Source organism: Lissotriton vulgaris, unplaced genomic scaffold, assembly GCF_964263255.1.
Source record: "Lissotriton vulgaris unplaced genomic scaffold, aLisVul1.2 SCAFFOLD_2257, whole genome shotgun sequence".
NCBI classification, from domain to species: Eukaryota; Metazoa; Chordata; class Amphibia; order Caudata; family Salamandridae; genus Lissotriton; species Lissotriton vulgaris.
The window spans coordinates 119,961-137,095 of NW_028255757.1; the positions used below are offsets into that span (position 1 = coordinate 119,961).

Consider the following 17,135-nt stretch of genomic DNA (forward strand, 5'->3'; position numbering starts at 1 on the left):
AGGTCAGAAACTAGCAGAAAGAAGCAAAATAATGAGTATAATGAACAGAAAGAAGCAGATTAGAGGGCAGGAGCGAGCAGCGAAGAAGCAGAAAAACAAGCTGAAAATGAACAGAGGAGGCATCCCATGTACCCCCTCCTTTTTGTTAATGCCCGCTCACTCACAGACCCACTTATATACTCAAGCACTCACTCAAAGACCCACTCATTGAGTCATGCACCCTCTGACAGACCCACTCAGACACTCAGTAACCCATCTACACATCCATTCAAGCACTCATGCACCCACTCACAGACGTACTCAGATACTCACACACACACTCACGGACCCACTCAGAGACTTACACACCCACTCACATACCCACTCATAAACAAATGCACTCACTCACAGACCCATTCAGATACTTATGCGTGCTCTCAGGCACCCACTCACAGACTCACTCAGACACTCATGTTCCCAGTCACAGAGCCACTCAGAGACTCATGCACCCACTCACAGACCCACTCATACACTAATGTTCCTAGTCACAGAGTCAGGCAGATACTCATGCACCCACTCACAGACTTACTGAGAGACTCACACAACTACTCACTGGCCCACTCAGATCCTCATGCACCAATAAAACTCTCACACACTCGCTCAGAGATCCATACATCCATTTAAAATCTCCCCTCACCTACCTATGCAACCACTCACACACCCATTCTCAAGGGTTACAGGTTGCAGTTAGGAAATATAATTTTTTAAAAAATTAGAAATTCGCAGAAAAAAAACAAAGGTTACAGGGACATTGTGAGACCCGTCTGCTTCTGAGAGTCCCCTCACCACTATGATTTCTTTTATTCCCCTGTACCTCCCAAAATTTGTCGCTTTTCTTTGTCTACCAGGACCTTTTGTGTGCTGTTTCATGGGGCTAGATGTTCCTTGACGCCCAGTTGTTCACAAGGTTTTTGGCACCTATTTACAAGGAACCTGTGACATTATAGACTGGGATTGGCAACCTGTATGAATGACCTCAAAATGGTGGCCATCCATTTTCATCATGTGAGTGACTCCCCTTGGAGCCTCCATGAACCTTGACCTTTCAAGGTTTTGGCGCCCTTTTACTTGACGCGCCTTCCTGACAGGAATTACTTTATTTTCCTCAGGTACACAAAATGGCTCCTCTAGAACCCCAGTATGGTGGCTGTTAGGGTCCCAAATACTTCAGAAGTGCCATGTCATTGGCTTAGCCCAAAGAAGGTTCTAGAACCTACTGGCACGAGCCAACACCTCAGGGCACTGGCTATATAAGGTCCAGTCCCTGGTGGCCATTTTGGAGATGACCAGAAGACTAGATAGGATCATGATGTTCCAGATCTAGGTGAAGAAGGAGATTCCAGACTTGACACCAGATTGACACCTGCCCTGTTGACCCCTGAGGCGGCTTGTAGTGCAGGCAGTAGAGCAAGCAAGGGTCACTGGCGTGGATCCTGACTGGCGTTCCAGTCAGCTGTGAATGTGCGGTGACCTCGCGCCTACAGCGCCTGCCCAGCGAGTGCCTCGTCACCCCCAAGAGACTGTGGCCGTTTTCGTGTGCCTCCCCGCCCCCCCCCCCCCGGTGGTGAATTACGACAGACTCGGGTCGCGAGGCGAGAGCAAGTTCGCCACGACCGCAAGCGTCTTCTGTGCCCCTTCTGTGACAGGCGCCTCCAGCGAGGAGCTCGGACGTCTCCAAGCTCCACCGGCGTAGAGTGCTTCCTGCGCAGACTGAGGTGAGGTGGTGCGCTATGGCGGGGAAAGGCCGGCCTTCGTTGGGCGGGACTACTGTCTCTGCCCCTCCCCAGTGAATCGGTGGCTGAAGCTGTGGGCGGGAACCATCCCTGTTTGAGGAAGTCGGAGGGAGGTCCGTGGAGCCCCTGAGAACCCGTCGCTGGTGAGAGAAGTGCTGAACCCGACTGAATCGCTTTTCGATTGCAGCCAATGTGAGGTGGGCCCGTTTCTTGAGGTGGGAAGCGCTGATATAAAGGAACTGTGAACCGGCATTTATTTGACTGAGCGCGTAGATTGTGTGACCTCTTCGGCAGCCCCGTTCGTCAGTCTAAAGACTTTGAACTGGTGCCGCCTGAGTGCTAGCGGTAACAAAGCCCGTAGGCGCGCTTAGACCCCACCGGCAAACAGAGAACTCAACCCGGTGGCAGCCGAGTGTAAATAAAGTGTTCACTGTGTTTCCTTGCTTTGTAGATATACGCGCATATCCCCCGAGTGATTCTTAAAGAGTCCCAATACTCTTTTGTGCGCAGAGAAGCCTATATTCATTATCAGTGAAGTCATCATAAACTGTAAGAGTAATCTTTCCATCCTGAAACGTATTGCAAGTTAATGTTCCTGAAGTATTTATTTGGTGCTAGCGATACCAGAATGAACATGTGTTTGTTTATTGAAATGAACCAGTATTTATTCTGCTAAACAAAAAGTGATATTTATTCTATTTATTGATGATATTTATTCCTGATATTTATTCTATTTATTGATGATATTTATTCCTGATATTTATTCTATTTATTGATGATATTTATTCCTGAGCTTATTTATTGTATTTAACTCGAAATCGAAACCCAGCAAATTGTGCCCAAAAAAAATGTGTATGTGCTTTCCTATTTGATCCCCATTCACAACAGAGAATTTTTACATAAAGGAATCGTATTTTTCTACAACAGTGGTGTGGTGTCCTTCTTTTTGGTGGTTGTACAAGGAGATAAAATTGGGTCGAAGCCGGCTTAACACGATAGCCTTCACTTGCCTTGACACTTTAGCCATGCTACCCCCTTTGTGCTGGGCTTGCCCATCGCAGGTCCAACAGACATTATAAATAGGAAACAGATTTTTGAAAATCGTAGAACTTTGCTGAAAAACCATCAGTTACAGGGACATTACAGTTAGGAAACATATATTTTTTAAACCATATAAATTCACTGAAAAAACCAAGACCAAAGATTTCAAGGATGCTATAGTTATCCTCAGATTTCACTCGTACAAAATCACTGCTTATGACTTTATATATTACATCACTCATGACATGGTCATTGACATCGCCGATGACATCACTGACAGCATCTTAAATCACATCACTGATGATGTCATAATCCAAAGAACCACTCACATCCCACATAACCTCTCACACACCCACTAGCACATCTATACAAACACTCATACACCCAATTCCTCACCCTTAGAGCCACTCACACACCCACTCATTCATACACACAGCCACTCAATTGCCCATATACCTACTCACACATCCACTCACCCATACAGCCCCTTACTCCTCCATTTAGCAACTCACACACCCACCTATGTACCAATATAGCTGCTCACACACCCACTAACACACCCATACAGCTGCTCAACAGAGCCACTCACACACCAACACAACCACTTACTTACCCATTCACACATTCATAAAGCACTTACACATCAACTCACTCACCCATACAGTCACTCATACAGTGAGTGGGTGTGATTGGTTCTGTGGATTATGTCATCAGTATTTGCTAAAACGTTTGGAACCTGTTTCTTCTGGAGTGGTGAGGGATTGAGAAAACAGGTGACTAGCAGCAAACTTAGGGGTTGAGCATTGACCTTTACACCTTTGTTAAGCAGGACTTGAAGTACATACAAATTTATGGATTTTGCAGTTATTACTATTTTCAGAACATATTTTATGAAGATGGAAAGGCCGCCTAATGGTCACCCAAATATGTTATGTCTTGTGGCAGCATGATAAAATTTGTAATATCCTGCAAGCGTCATGGTTGCAGTGGCCCATGGCTGCTGAAGTCACAATGGGACTAATTACAATGTCGGTCAGAAACCCTCAGACTGCTGGTCGGAGACTTTCCTACCGACATTGTAGGTTTAAAGTCCGACTGCCGTATTATGATGACAGCATTTGGAGTTTAAATCAGCCGGGGAATCCAACATGGTTCCAACATCTACAAGCAGCCCCTCGGCCAATCGGAAAGAACTCATAATCCCATAAGGACGGCGTTTCCACAGTCAATATTATGATATCAGTTTCCTAAAGCCAATTCAATGTCAGCCTCTCGTCATGGATTGGCTGTCGGGCCCCCTTTCCACCTGGCCTTCTGCATTTGGCCCTGGGGGCAATTATGGTGCCACCTTAACATTCCTGCAACATATGGCAGGCACTGTGAGGAACCTTGAGGTGCTTTGAAATATCAATTTGTCTATCGAAGATTATGCTGCAAGCAGACTTCTACTTGCTATTGCACACTCGCGTAAGCTGCTGCTACCTGCTGATTTTATTATTTTAAAACCACTTGCACTTGCACTTGCACCTTCGCGCTGCTCGAATTTAGGACGCAGGTGTTTCTCGAGTATAGTGGACATCTTTGGGGGCCATAGTTACTATTTAGCTCTTACCTGCACTATAATCGTCTTGCCACCCGCATTTTGCGGGACTTAGGTCAAATCAGGGCTTGTTGGAACCGCATCGCGGTGTTTTGGCCGCCATCTTGGGTGTGGGTAGCCAGGAGGTGCCGATTAACAGGCGCCATCTTGGGTGAGGGGCCAGAGGTTTGCCTCGCAGGACTCCCGCGCTCAACGGCTATGTAAGATGTGCCTTCCTCAAGCCCGCAGCGCGCAGCGCAGCGGGCCGGAGGTGCGCCAGAGGTGCACCAGAGGTAAGCCCGTTTGCACCTGTTCGCGCACAGATCGCGACTAGCGCTAGTTATGCTGCCTCTCCGGCTCCACCCCGTCTAACCTACTCCAGAGCAGAGCTTATTCAGCTCGGTCTACATCTCCCGTTAAGTAATCTGCCGGGTTCTACCATCAATAACTCTGGGGTGCTGTCCTGTGGTCTGCTCAATGTTCGGTCGCTCTGTAAGCATCATGTTGAAATCGCACTCCTAATTGATTCATATGGGCTGGATGTGCTCTTTCTTACAAAGACATGGACTCGAGCAGACAGTGAGGTAGAATTTGGGTTGGCCTGCCCTTCGGGATATAAAATCAGGCATAACCCTCGTCTGGGGAGTAGAGGTGGAGGTATAGGGCTTATCTTTAGAGACACTTTTGCCTTTTCTCAGTTTGAGGTAAAGGTGGTCCAAGGATTTGAACTTATGGGCTTCTCTCTTAAAGTACAAAAAGGAGTTTTGCATTCCGGATTGTTATGTTATAGACCACCCGGCAATGCATTGTCCAAGCTACCAGAACTGATTGACTTAATTTATGATATTTCTAATACTCATGCCAGAATAATTATCTTGGGGGACTTTAATTTGTGGCCAAACGGGCCTTCGGATACAGCCTATAGAGAATTGTGTCAGGCCTGCAGCAATCTTCAGTTGCAGCAGCTGATACTCTCTCAGACTCACCTGAAAGGTCATGCCTTAGACCTGGTTTTTGCGGGAACCACCCAGGTTGTGATTAGGGATATAGTCACCCAATGCTCGAGGGATCACGCTCTAGTCCATTTCTTCCTATGCCTCCCCGCCGACTCCTTGAGAGAGAGCGGTTCGGGGCCTACCAAAGTCAGTAGGCAGTAGTCCAAACTTATGAACAATATTGGTCTACCTACTCTGCTCCCTGGAGGTTTCCTTTTGGAGGGGAATGTGGAGGCGAGCTATTCCAGTCTGTGTCAGCAAATCACCAACTCGCTGGACAAGCTGGTTCCCCTACGGAAATCAAGAGATAGACGTAGGCCTGCCATGCCATGGTATTCTAACAACCTTCTCCAATTGAAACTGCGGTGCAAACAGGCAGAAAGGGCACGGAGGAAGCACTACTCTGAGTCTGCCAGATCCCTCTTCAAACAAGCACTGCTGGACTATAAAGCCCAGATCAAGTGCGCTAAAGCAAAATATCAAGAGGATATGCTGCTGCAGGCATCCAACAAATCGCAGACCTTGTTTAAAATAGTTAATGACCTTTCCAGGCCGACTTGTGCGGCTAACAACATCCCGGCCTCACAGTCCCTATGTGATACTTTGGCAGCTGCCTTTGAGGATAAGATTGCCATTATCCTAAGTGGACTTTCTAATTCAGGTACTCCTGTCCCCAGTCACTAGCTGCCCCTGCACCTACTCTCTTCTTAGGTGAGTCAGAAGAACTGACAGGTCATCCACGGCTGGAGAGTTGTACCCTTCCCCCGTTCGATGATTTCTGTTCTCTAGCAAATGGTGTGTCCTCGGGCTCTCCCCTTGACCCACTACCCCATAAATTCTGGAAGCTTTTTCAGGAGGAACTCTTTCGCCCCCTCTATTCCATCTGTCATCAGCCTTTTAGTACTGCCACGGTTCCGGAGTGTTGGAAGCTGGCAGTGGTCTCTCCCCTCTTGAAGAAACCCACACTCGACCCCACCTGTCTGGCGAATAATTGGCTAATGTCGTTGCTTCCCTTCCCGGTCAAGATCATGGAATAACTCGTGACCCAGTCTCTGTCCAGATTTCTGGAAAGTAACACCTGTTTGGATGTGGCCCAGTTTGGCTTCCGGCCGGCTCATGGTTCCGTGTCGGCACTGGTAGTCGTGCTGGATGCTATTCACTCGCGGGTCGACACTGGCCGGGCAGCCTTTTTAGTGCTGATCGACACTGTCCGCCACTTCACTCTCATCAGCAGGCTGGACGAAATTGGGGTAGCGGGACTGGCACAGGATTGGCTAATCTCATATCTTCAGATTAGAAACCAGGTGGTGGCTTTACTGCCTTTCAGGTTAGGCATCAGGAGAGTAGGGCAGGGTGTGCCCCAAGGTTCAGCGATTAGTCCCATTTTATTTAATTTGCACCTCTGTTCCCTGATTAGTTTGATTAAGTCCTTCGGCATGTCTGTGATTAACTATGCTGACGACACCCAGCTTATCTTCTCCCTTGAAGGAGAAGACGCTTTGTCCAAGGAGACTTTCCATCGATGCATGACTGCCACTGCAGACTGGTTGAGAAATAATTCTCTCCAGTTTAATGGTTCAAAGACCGAGGTACTGTATTGTTCATCTGACCGTACCCCGCGTCCTTTACCGGCAGACTTTTGGCCGTCATCCTCCTTGGGCACAGTGGTGGCGACGGACTCTGCTCGCAACCTTGGAGTTATGTTCAGCCCTAATCTACAGCTCGATCGTTTTGTTAACAAAACCATTTCCACTTGCATGATGCTACTCCGCACTCTGCGTAAAATTCTTCCCCTGCTCCCGGCTCAGGCCAGGCCATAGGTGGTGCGTGGTATTATCCTTAGCAGGATTGATTACTGCAACGCACTGCTTCTGGGGGCACCCAGCACTTTGATTAGCAAGCTGCAGTGTATTCAAAACATGGCAGCGAAGCTCGCTTTTTCCAGGCCGCGTGCAGCCTCCTCCTCCCTTGCGCTAAAAGACCTTCACTGGTTACCAGTTCAGCAGCAAATCTGCTTTAAAGCATCCTGCCTGGTCTTTAAGGCTTTGCACGATCAAGGACCAGTCATGCTGCAGAAACTTTTTTCGTGGTACCATGCAGCGAGACCATTACGCTCCTCCTCGGCATGTTTGGTGGTGGTTCCAAGAATCCAGAGGCTACGGATGGGTGGTCGCTCCTTTGGATACGCAGCCGCCAAACTCTGGAACTCCCTCCCCCTGTCTTTGAGGAGTCTAAGGGTATTTCCATCTTTTAAAAGGGGCTTAAAGGACTACCTCTTCCCTAGGACAGTGTAACGGTGTGATTGTGTATCTGGTTCAGTAGAGTCAAAGCGCCAGGATACGCTTTGGGTGACAGCTTGCGCTATACAAATTTGCAATACATACATACATACATTTTCTGCCAGCTGCACAAGCTCCCATAGGAAAATGGATGTTTTGAGCCGCATTGTGTGCGGTCGCCTCCAAATGAGGCAGTCAAAAACCGTGGACCTAAGGTTGGCTGGTTCCCAATTCGCAATGGTGCCCAACATCGTAATCAGGGCCAATATGTTGCCATAGAGAAGGTAGTGAAGGGCAGCTTTTTCCTCAAAGAGTCTCTTAAGCACTGCTACAATTCAATTCTATCTTTATTTGGGTATCATACTTAACCATAAAAGTACACATACATACAAACAGTGATCCTGTTACACTACAAAATTAAAACTCAATTGAGCATTACTGGTTGATGCTTCGGCACACTGTAAAGTATAACAATTTTCTGGACAAAATCTATATTAAAAAAGCTAGTAAAAAGAAGTTTGATCAGGATATGTTATGTGCAAAAAATGATAGACAAGCGAAAACCTCTAGGGTCCTCCATGTGAGTCCCAGTCACTCTGATTGGGTTCTCAATAAATAACTAACAATGCTATATGACAAGAAATATCTTAAAAATTATAATCATATGAGAAATATTGGAATATTGAAAATACTGGCTACAGCAATTAAAAATCTGTTCACCTTATATAAAACAGGTATTAGAAAAAGCAGCAGCATGTGCCAGCTACATTCCACAAGATCATTGTTAAATGATGGGAACTACCTAATTCCGTGTTGCATTTCGATTCTGCCTGTCTAAAACAGATGTTAGAGATGATGCCTGTTGGGTTTTCCATTCCCCATAGGGTCCCTCATTGGCAACCGGAAGTGCGCAGCTGCAGATTGTTGCTGCAAGTTTTGTTGACTCCTTAGCAGTCTCGGGTAATGCTTGATGGCTTCTTCTCCCACTGTTTTTGGCGCTCTTTGTGCCAGGCAAGACCAAAAGAACCCCCTTCCCTTGTATAGAGGGGTAAAGGACATGCAGATATTTCTCTAGGCAGGGTGGTTGGATAACTATTCCTCATTCCGCAAGCTGTGGCACTTCCTTGAGAGCTGCAAGTTGGTGCTGATATTGCCAAAACCCCAGCAGGGTTCACAGTGTGTGCCCCCTTGACGATTCTGGAATCTTACCTACTCGAGGTTTTCTGATTGAATAAGGGCCATAGGTGGTATATGTTTGAATACGTGTGAAATGTTACTCCTTTTCAGATGTCAAATGGCCTTTTCCATAATATTTAAGGGTAAACACTGCTTCACACATGCTGGGAGCTCAGTTTGAGGCAGGACATGTTGCTGGTCCGAATCTGTTTGCCTAGAATGGAATTAGGGGGGCCAAAGCCTGGTAATCCTATAGCAGAATTTCATTTTTGACTGGTGTCATTATTTGAGCCAACAAGGGGCTGCCGGTTGAGTAGAACTAGTATTATGGTCAGGCAATGGCTGGGGAGCAGGAGGCCCTGCTGAATGTTCGGATGTTACAGTGCCTAGGGCCTTTCCTCATGAAAACTGGGTGTTAACATCCATCATGTTCTTGGTAAGGGCTTGTTTATATATGTGCTCCGGGGCGGGACTTGCCTCCTCGGAGGGCTTGACGTTCCGGCATGTTCTTGGGCAGAGAATGGATCTTTGTCTCCTGAGCAGTGTCCCCATGATGAGTGTTTGTAGGGAACCACATTGTAGGCAAAGGGGAGAGGGGTTGGCCTAACTGCTTGGGTGGTCGACCTCGTATTTGGGTAACTGTGTTCGAGTCTCGGCAATGAAGCAGAACATCTGTGATTCTGGGCAAATCACTTACTCTCCCCATGCCTAACAAAAATGAATGTGTCCCCATGTAACGCAACTGGTGCTATGTAAAGCGCTCTGATAATGGATACCTTCGGGTCAAGCTATATAAAACCCTGTAAAAAGCAAAAAAAGTTTGGATATAGTGGTACTTGTGCGTTGGCTTTCGATGTGTGACTGTTCAATGTGGGTGACTGCAACTCCAATCTTTTGGCTTTTTTATGTTGTTTCCTCCGCTTTTCCTTAGCCCTCTTGTACAGAGGGGCCACTAATGCACCAGCGCTGGTTGGCACCTCGTTGTTGATCACCTCTTTGGGTATAGCCACCGAGCAGCAGCTTGGTTCCAATGGGAACGATGGTGATTCAGTCAGTGAAACTAAGGCCGGCGAATTGTGAGTGGGCTCGGGATGTCAATTAAATTTGTACTTGAGATGGAAAGTGCCTCCTCTACCCTTAAAGGATCCTGGGTGACATTACAGTGGGTTTTCAAGCTAAGAGATGCTGTAATGCCTTTCTTTTCCCCTAACTGAGGTTATGATCTCGCAGAGTATCTCAGGCAGTGACTCTCACCTGTCAGTGATGGTCACGCATGAGCAAGAGCACCCTTTGGGGGTCATGGTGTCTTGGGTTCTGTCTTCTTTTGGGTTCGATCTTGGCTCTTGAATTAACCAGATGCCTCACAATCGATTCAGAAGGTCTATTTGTAACTCGATCTCAACAGCTTCAGGGAAAGCTCTACGGTTCTTTCCATCTTGGACTAAAGGCTCCTCAGAAAGGAGGCTTAAAGTCTGACCATGTCAATATTTTCAGCAGTTGAGGCATTCGCATTGGAAGGGGGTCCTAAATAAGTTAGTAAACTGTGCAGTTTTGGCTTCACAGAGCATGTTGTGATGATGTATTTGCATGCTCGTTACCTGCACTTTTTCTGCTTTACCCTTGGGCTCCCCTACGCACTGAGTTTTCAAGATTTGTTGGATCTGGCATTGGTTGCCCCAATGCTTGGCAGATGAGGGAGCCAATAGAGGGATTGTGCTTGGTTTACAATGTACTGCTCCAGGGCAACGCTGACCCCGGGACACAAATGTGATCTAGGCTTCCCTTTGGGTGTGTTGGCAGTAGTGCAGACTGATCAACTAGTCATGACTTATCCTAAGAGGGGTTACATCTCTGCTTTCTGGATGGCCAGTGGTGGAGGAAATCGGCAGAGCCTCTGAGCTTGAAGAAATTTGAAATGGTGCATGATTAGGACCTTTTGGAGATCTATATGTGATGATTTTAGAGATGGGTGCTCCAGGACTGTCCTTGTGGTGGCTGGGGATAAAGTAGCTTGCCCATCACTGGAGGAGTTTCAGTGGATGACAGATTTCATGTTAGGGTCCATGGGGTTAAGACGGCAAGCTCATTTTCTGTGAGCTACTGAAGGACTTGTTGCTGGAACACTGTTGTCTTAAGGGTAACTTGAAGCAGTTGCGAGACCTGTGAGGTTATTTGCAAGTTAGAGCTACTGCAGGTCTTGATGCTCGCTCCTGCCGATGAGTGGTCTGGGCCTCAGCGTACCATGGGATGGTACGTTCCAGATAAGCCCTGTAGGATTGGGACCCCTGCGATCTTATCACTATCTCACCCCTCTTGGACATTCTGGTACCTCCAAACTACGACATCATCAGACTTGATAGAAGTGAAAAAACTGGGAAGGAATAGCATGCATACACAGGAGCACCATCTCAGTAAATAGAGCCTTATCCCCCACATTCTCCTTTTGCAAATACATGTCCATTGACATCACAAGTAATGGTACGCCAGTATGCTCCCTACACATCATATATCACCCACCTCGTGATAACCTTAGCTTCACTGAACACTTCATGGACATGGTCACAACGACCATCGGACGCCAAAACACTCAAATTTTTCTAGGCGACTTCAAGTCTCAAAAACTTCATCAGCGCACTTGACCTCCCCCAAATCTGCAACAGCCCCACACACAACAAAGGTGCAATCTTGGACTTAATAATTTCCAAAAACAACTCCATTCACCTTGACTCAATCCTTCCGTGTGATTGGTCAGACCACCGCATCATTACTTTCTTCATCAAGGAAACTGTGAAACTCAACGCAGCCCAATCCACTAAACCAAAGATATGGAAAAGAGACTTGAAAATACTCAAGCCCAACACTTTACCCATCCACTCCCATAAATTACTCTAGCCTCTGGATGGCCTCTCCTCCGTACAGGACCTCACCAACCACCACCTTAGCTCAATGTCTACGGTTATCAATGAGGTTGCTCCTTTACAACTAATGAGAGTTTCATTGAAAAACTCAAAACCCTGGTTCAAGCGTGCTTAGAACCACGGAACACATTTGGAGATCAGTCCCATCTTCCAAGCAACTTAAAATGCTAAGGAATAATAGAAAGGATTACTACAGAAAGATCAAACGCACCAAAGCCAAATTTTTCTCTCACCAATTAGATCAAGCAAGAAATTGTCCCCAAAAACTTTTTGAATTAATCAAATCCCAATCTAAGGATGAAACTAAACAACTACAAGATACCTTGCGCACCCAACCCACATGTGACAAAATCTAAAAACCAAAAATATCAAGAGAGATCTTCTCAATGACCTTACAGGCTTACAGTCTTGCCCTCACACCAAAATCCCTCCCTCTCTTCCAACTCCGCCACAACAAGCATCCCCAAAAATTAAACTAAAAAACGAGGCAGCCTGGTTCTCCTTCTATACATACACTGAAGAAGCATTAGGCAAGATTCGTAGCACACTCAAGCCGGCCAATCATACCACCAATCCTCTCCCCGCTAACGCAGTTAAAGATTTTACCTCTCTGATCCTGCCGCTCTGGACCAGGATCATCAATAGTTCTCTGCATCAAGGCTCCATCCCTGACATTCTCAAAATTGGTCAAGTGTCACCCATCCTAAAAAAAAACACAGCTGACCCAATGGACCTTAACAACTATCGCCCTATTTCTAAAAGCCCCACCCTAGCCAAAATCTTGGAAAAATGTGTACTCCAACAACTGACTAAACACATTGACCACTTCCACCTCCTTGACAATCACCAATCTGGATTTAGAGCAGGGCATAGCACCGAATCAGCCATGTCTCACATTATCGACGAAGCCTTACAAATACTCGATCGGAATGGATCATGCCTACTCAACTTATTATACCTCTCCTCAGCCTTCGATACGGTCAAACACGAGAACCTGATTGACCTCCTGAATCTCAGAATGGGCCTATCAGGCTCAGTACTCAATTGGGTTACCTCCTTTCTTCAAAACCGGACCCAAAAATTCAAGGTCAATAACTCCTTATCCAAACCTGTACCAGTAACTCTGGGAGTCCCACAAGGGTCCGCACTGTCCCCTACACTTTTCAATCTATTTATGGAACCTCTTGCTGTCTTGTTGCAAGCATCCAATGTCCAATTTCAGATGTATGCAGACGATACACAACTTTCCCTGAAGATTCATACTCCAGAAGACCTCAAACTACTTAACAAAATGCTGCTGAACACCCAATCATGGCTAGCTAAGACCCATCTCAAGCTTAACACACTCAAAACAAAATTCCTACTTATAGCTCCACCCTCCAAAATACCCCTCCTCCAGGATTGGTTCAAACACCTCACAGCATTCAATGTTCAACCAACAATCATTGACTCAGCAAAATTAACTGGGTATAACCCTTGATTGCAACCTCAACATGCATAAACATGTTGGCAATGCAACAAAGGGAGCAAATTTCCAGATTAATATTCTAAGGAACTAAGGAAGCTTAAACAATTCCTACCCAAAAACGACTTCAAGACAGCCGTGCAAGCTTTAGTTATTCCCAGGATCGAGTGCGGAAGTGTCTCTCTTTGCGGACTCCCCAAAGCAACAGCAGCACCACTAAGAGCCACCATCAACGCTGCAGCTAGACTCATCACGGGCTCAAAAAAAGGTCCCACATCTCACAGACTTAAAAGCCTTGAATTGGCTACCATGAGAAGCCAGAATTAACCTAAAAATAGCCTGTATGACTCACAAAGCCACACAAGACACACCGTTATCTCTCTCAGAAATTAACTATCTCTGGTGGTAAGAGATCCACAAGAAGTACAGAAAACTTATTACTGAAGCCACACAGATTTATTAAGTCGAAAACGTATAAACGCTCCTTCTTAGGGATGGCTCCTAGGATCTGGAACGCACTATCCCCAGAAACCAAACTTATCACATCTACTTCATTTTTCAAAAAGGAAGTAAAGGCGATTGTCATGGAAAAATTCAAATGATGATCACCTAAAGATACCATGACTTTTATGGGTGCAAACAGACAACCTACTTGCACAGATGCTCTCTCGGCCCACACCCCTCTCTTTGTATTTTTTTTGCACAATGTGTTATTCATATTAGACCTACCTCATTTGTTTTGATTTATGTTTGCACATTATGTACACGTATATTGGTTTCGACTGGTTTTGTATCATGTTGTATAATTTTTCTTCAATACCTGTAAAGCGCTCTAATACCTGCAGGGGTCTGGTTCGAGCTCTATAAAACTTTCAAAATAAATAATTAAATCTGTTTTTTCTATGTTTGCTTGTCCCCACTGGACCATGAATTGGTGTGGGGGATACTAAGCTTGCTGCAGTAGGTCCTGAGGGAGGCTTTTTAGTCTTGTTAGTCCTTGTGGTTCTCGATGCTAGTGTCCTGGTACAATGACATGCAAACTTGCTGGCATGGAGTTAAGGTTTAGGTGCCCAAGGCACAAGGCAGGAAGGTCTCAAGCTGCACCTAACCTAGCTAGGCTGCTTCTGGGAGGTTCATGGGCTCTCACTTTGTGGCGACTCACTAAAGCTGCCACACTCACCTTGCTGGGACGAACACTGTCTGCTGGAAAGGGATGAGCACCACCATGCCTTGGGAACTAAGGGGCTTTTTGTGGAAGTCCGATGGCAAGGCCCTAGCCATAAGTTAAAAGAATAGTTGTAACTGTATAAGTTGTGTGTTTGTAATAGGATAGTTTTATAACTTAAAACATTATGCAAGGAGCAGCAGAAGGATGGCAGACCACTGTGGGCAGTGAAAGGCCTAGTGGCCCTTGGATGGCGCAAGCTGCACCGGCCTAATACTGTCCGCTTCCATATCAGTTGGAGGGAGCCGCAGCTCTAACCTTATCACCACCAACACCGCTGCTGAATGCGTTCCATGTCTCTGGCATCCTCTCAGGCCCACGCTCTGGTCTGGCCAATCTGGCTGTCTGATGCCTGGCAATGGCTGACGTCCACAGTCGGGGGCCCGATGCTGGTAGCAAGAGAGCACACACTCCTCTCTCGGCCCTCTCTGCTATTGCCTCACACCCGCCTCTCTCTCTCTCTCTCTCTCTCTCTCTCTCTCTCTCTCTCTCTCTCTCTCTCTCTCTCTCTTTCTCTCTCTCTCTCTCTCTCTCTCTCTCTCATTGCGTGTCATCACTCCCATCACTTGCACTTGAACCTTGGGTACACACTGACGGTAAGACGGTGATGGGGCAGGTGAAGGAACTTTTGTTATAACGGCACAATATGGCATGACATTTATTAAAACCCTTTGTTTCATTCTAAATATAGAGAGAATTCCGATGTGATCCCATCAAGAAGAATTGAGAGGGGGCGTGGCTGGCAGCCGAAGGGAATGGTCGCTTGTTATGTGACTCCTCGGCCCTCGCCAGTAAATCCGGCACAAAAGACCGGTTTTATCCTGCGTCAGATCACCCCAGAACCGGCGAATCCCCTTCACCCACAATCCGGGCGCAACCTTTGCCAACTACGACGATTCCGAGGAGCGTTGGAGGGGAGCTCTGTTACGAAGCGGGCTACGCGGGGCTAAGATGGCGACTGGCAGGGTGGAGCGCCTCAGCGCCTGAACACAGGAACACGACCGAGGTACCGAGGTACCGGAGGCTCCGGAGCACACTCGGAGGCTACATACATGCACTGGGAGAAATCGCAACATCCGGCAGCTGTAGAGTGGCGAGGATGCGGAGGAGCGGCTGCCTGGGCTCAAGATCGGGGCGGCGACTACGTGAGGCCCCCGGCTTTGGGGCCTGCGCGTCCGCCTGCCAGAACACCCAGAGAATTTGCCGGAGTGGTGGCTGTTCTTCCCGCTACTAGAGACATTTGCAGACCCCCACCACCCCTCTCCCCCCTCCGATCTCTGGGAGCCGCAGTTTTGGGCGCGGGGGCAGAGAGGGACGGGGTCGGCCCTGGATGCCTGCACCCACGGCCCGTATGCTGCCAATCCCAGGGCCCTGACCGCCGACAGCACTGTGAGACCTGGTGGATTGGACGGGGGTCCCTGCTCGCTTACTCCAACCTGGGGCACACATGGACATTCCGGAGCAACATTGGCCTCATTAAAGGCAGTGAGATTGCGGAGATCGGGCCTAGAGGCTTAGCTCCGGTGCAGCATCCGGGACTGGTGTCCCCCCTCTCCAGCGCTGCAGGGGACCTCCAGGCCCTCGAGATACCCTCAGCCTGAAATCCGACATTGGGCCTACCGCACCTTGCTCCACTAGGCACTTACAAGGGCGACATCTACGCGCAGGCTCCCTGGGGTGGGCGGCAGGGCGCCTACTTCTGCGGAGACGACGCCCTACAGTGAGACTTCGTGAACTGAATGCACGTAGCTGTTCGCTCCCCTGGTTTGCCTTCCTTTTTGGGCACAATAGCTGTTGGTGCTCGAGGCCGGAGGGTCCTGGCGGTGGATACCGTCCCCCCCCTGTTCTTCCGTGGCGGCCTGCCCGGGGGCTCCCTGTCTGGTCGCACAGTGCCCCTTCTGGTGTGTAGTCATCCACAGCAGTTGGTTAGACTCAGACAGGTTCGTTTGTTGGCTTCCCAGATAGCCTCCAACAGAAGAGAAAGACCGTCCACGCAAAAACAGATTACTAAGCTTTCCTGGGGGGCTTCCAAGGGAGAGAACAAAGAGATTACAACTGAAGGAAACCCAAAGATGACACCCTCATCGCCCGCACCAAAGACCTTAATCCTGGAGGATGTCAAGGTGGTGATAGCTGGGGAACGGTCCTCTCTGGAAACTCGCATAGACTCTGTAAATATTGAGGTCACCTTGCTGTAAACAGATCTGCGCAAAATGGATTCCAAAGTCAAAGACGTCGAGATCAAAACTGCGGCCCTTATGGATGATACCTCCACTCTCCAGCAGCAGGTGGCCCAACTTCAAAGGCAGCAGAGTCAGATGGGGGAGCTCCTAGATGATTATGAAGGGAGAGCGAGATGGAATAACTTCCGTATCCTGGGTGTTCCGGAACGACTGGAGGGGCCTGCAGCCGATCTCTTTGTTGAAAACTTAATCTTGAAACATCTCCAGCCCCAACGTCTCTCCAGCTGCTTCTCTATCGAACAGGCACATAGAGTCCAGGGAGGACGACCAAAGCCGGGGCCTCCCAGCCCCCTTTATTGCAAGAGTATTCAATTTCCGGGATAGGGACGTCATCCTTCAAACAGCTCGGGCGGGACCACCGACAAAACTAGAAGACGCCACATCACATTCTTCCCGGATTTTAGAATGAAGGTGTGAGCATGTAGGCGCAGCTTTATTGAAG

General features: G+C 47.8%; 1 pseudogene across 1 annotated transcript in view; it reads right to left on the reverse strand.

Annotated features, from left to right (window-relative positions):
- Positions 1-17,135, reverse strand: part of LOC147659012 (sialic acid-binding Ig-like lectin 13) — a 197,138-nt pseudogene that overhangs the window by 114,068 nt on the left and 65,935 nt on the right. The gene's annotated exons all lie outside the window — the stretch shown is intronic.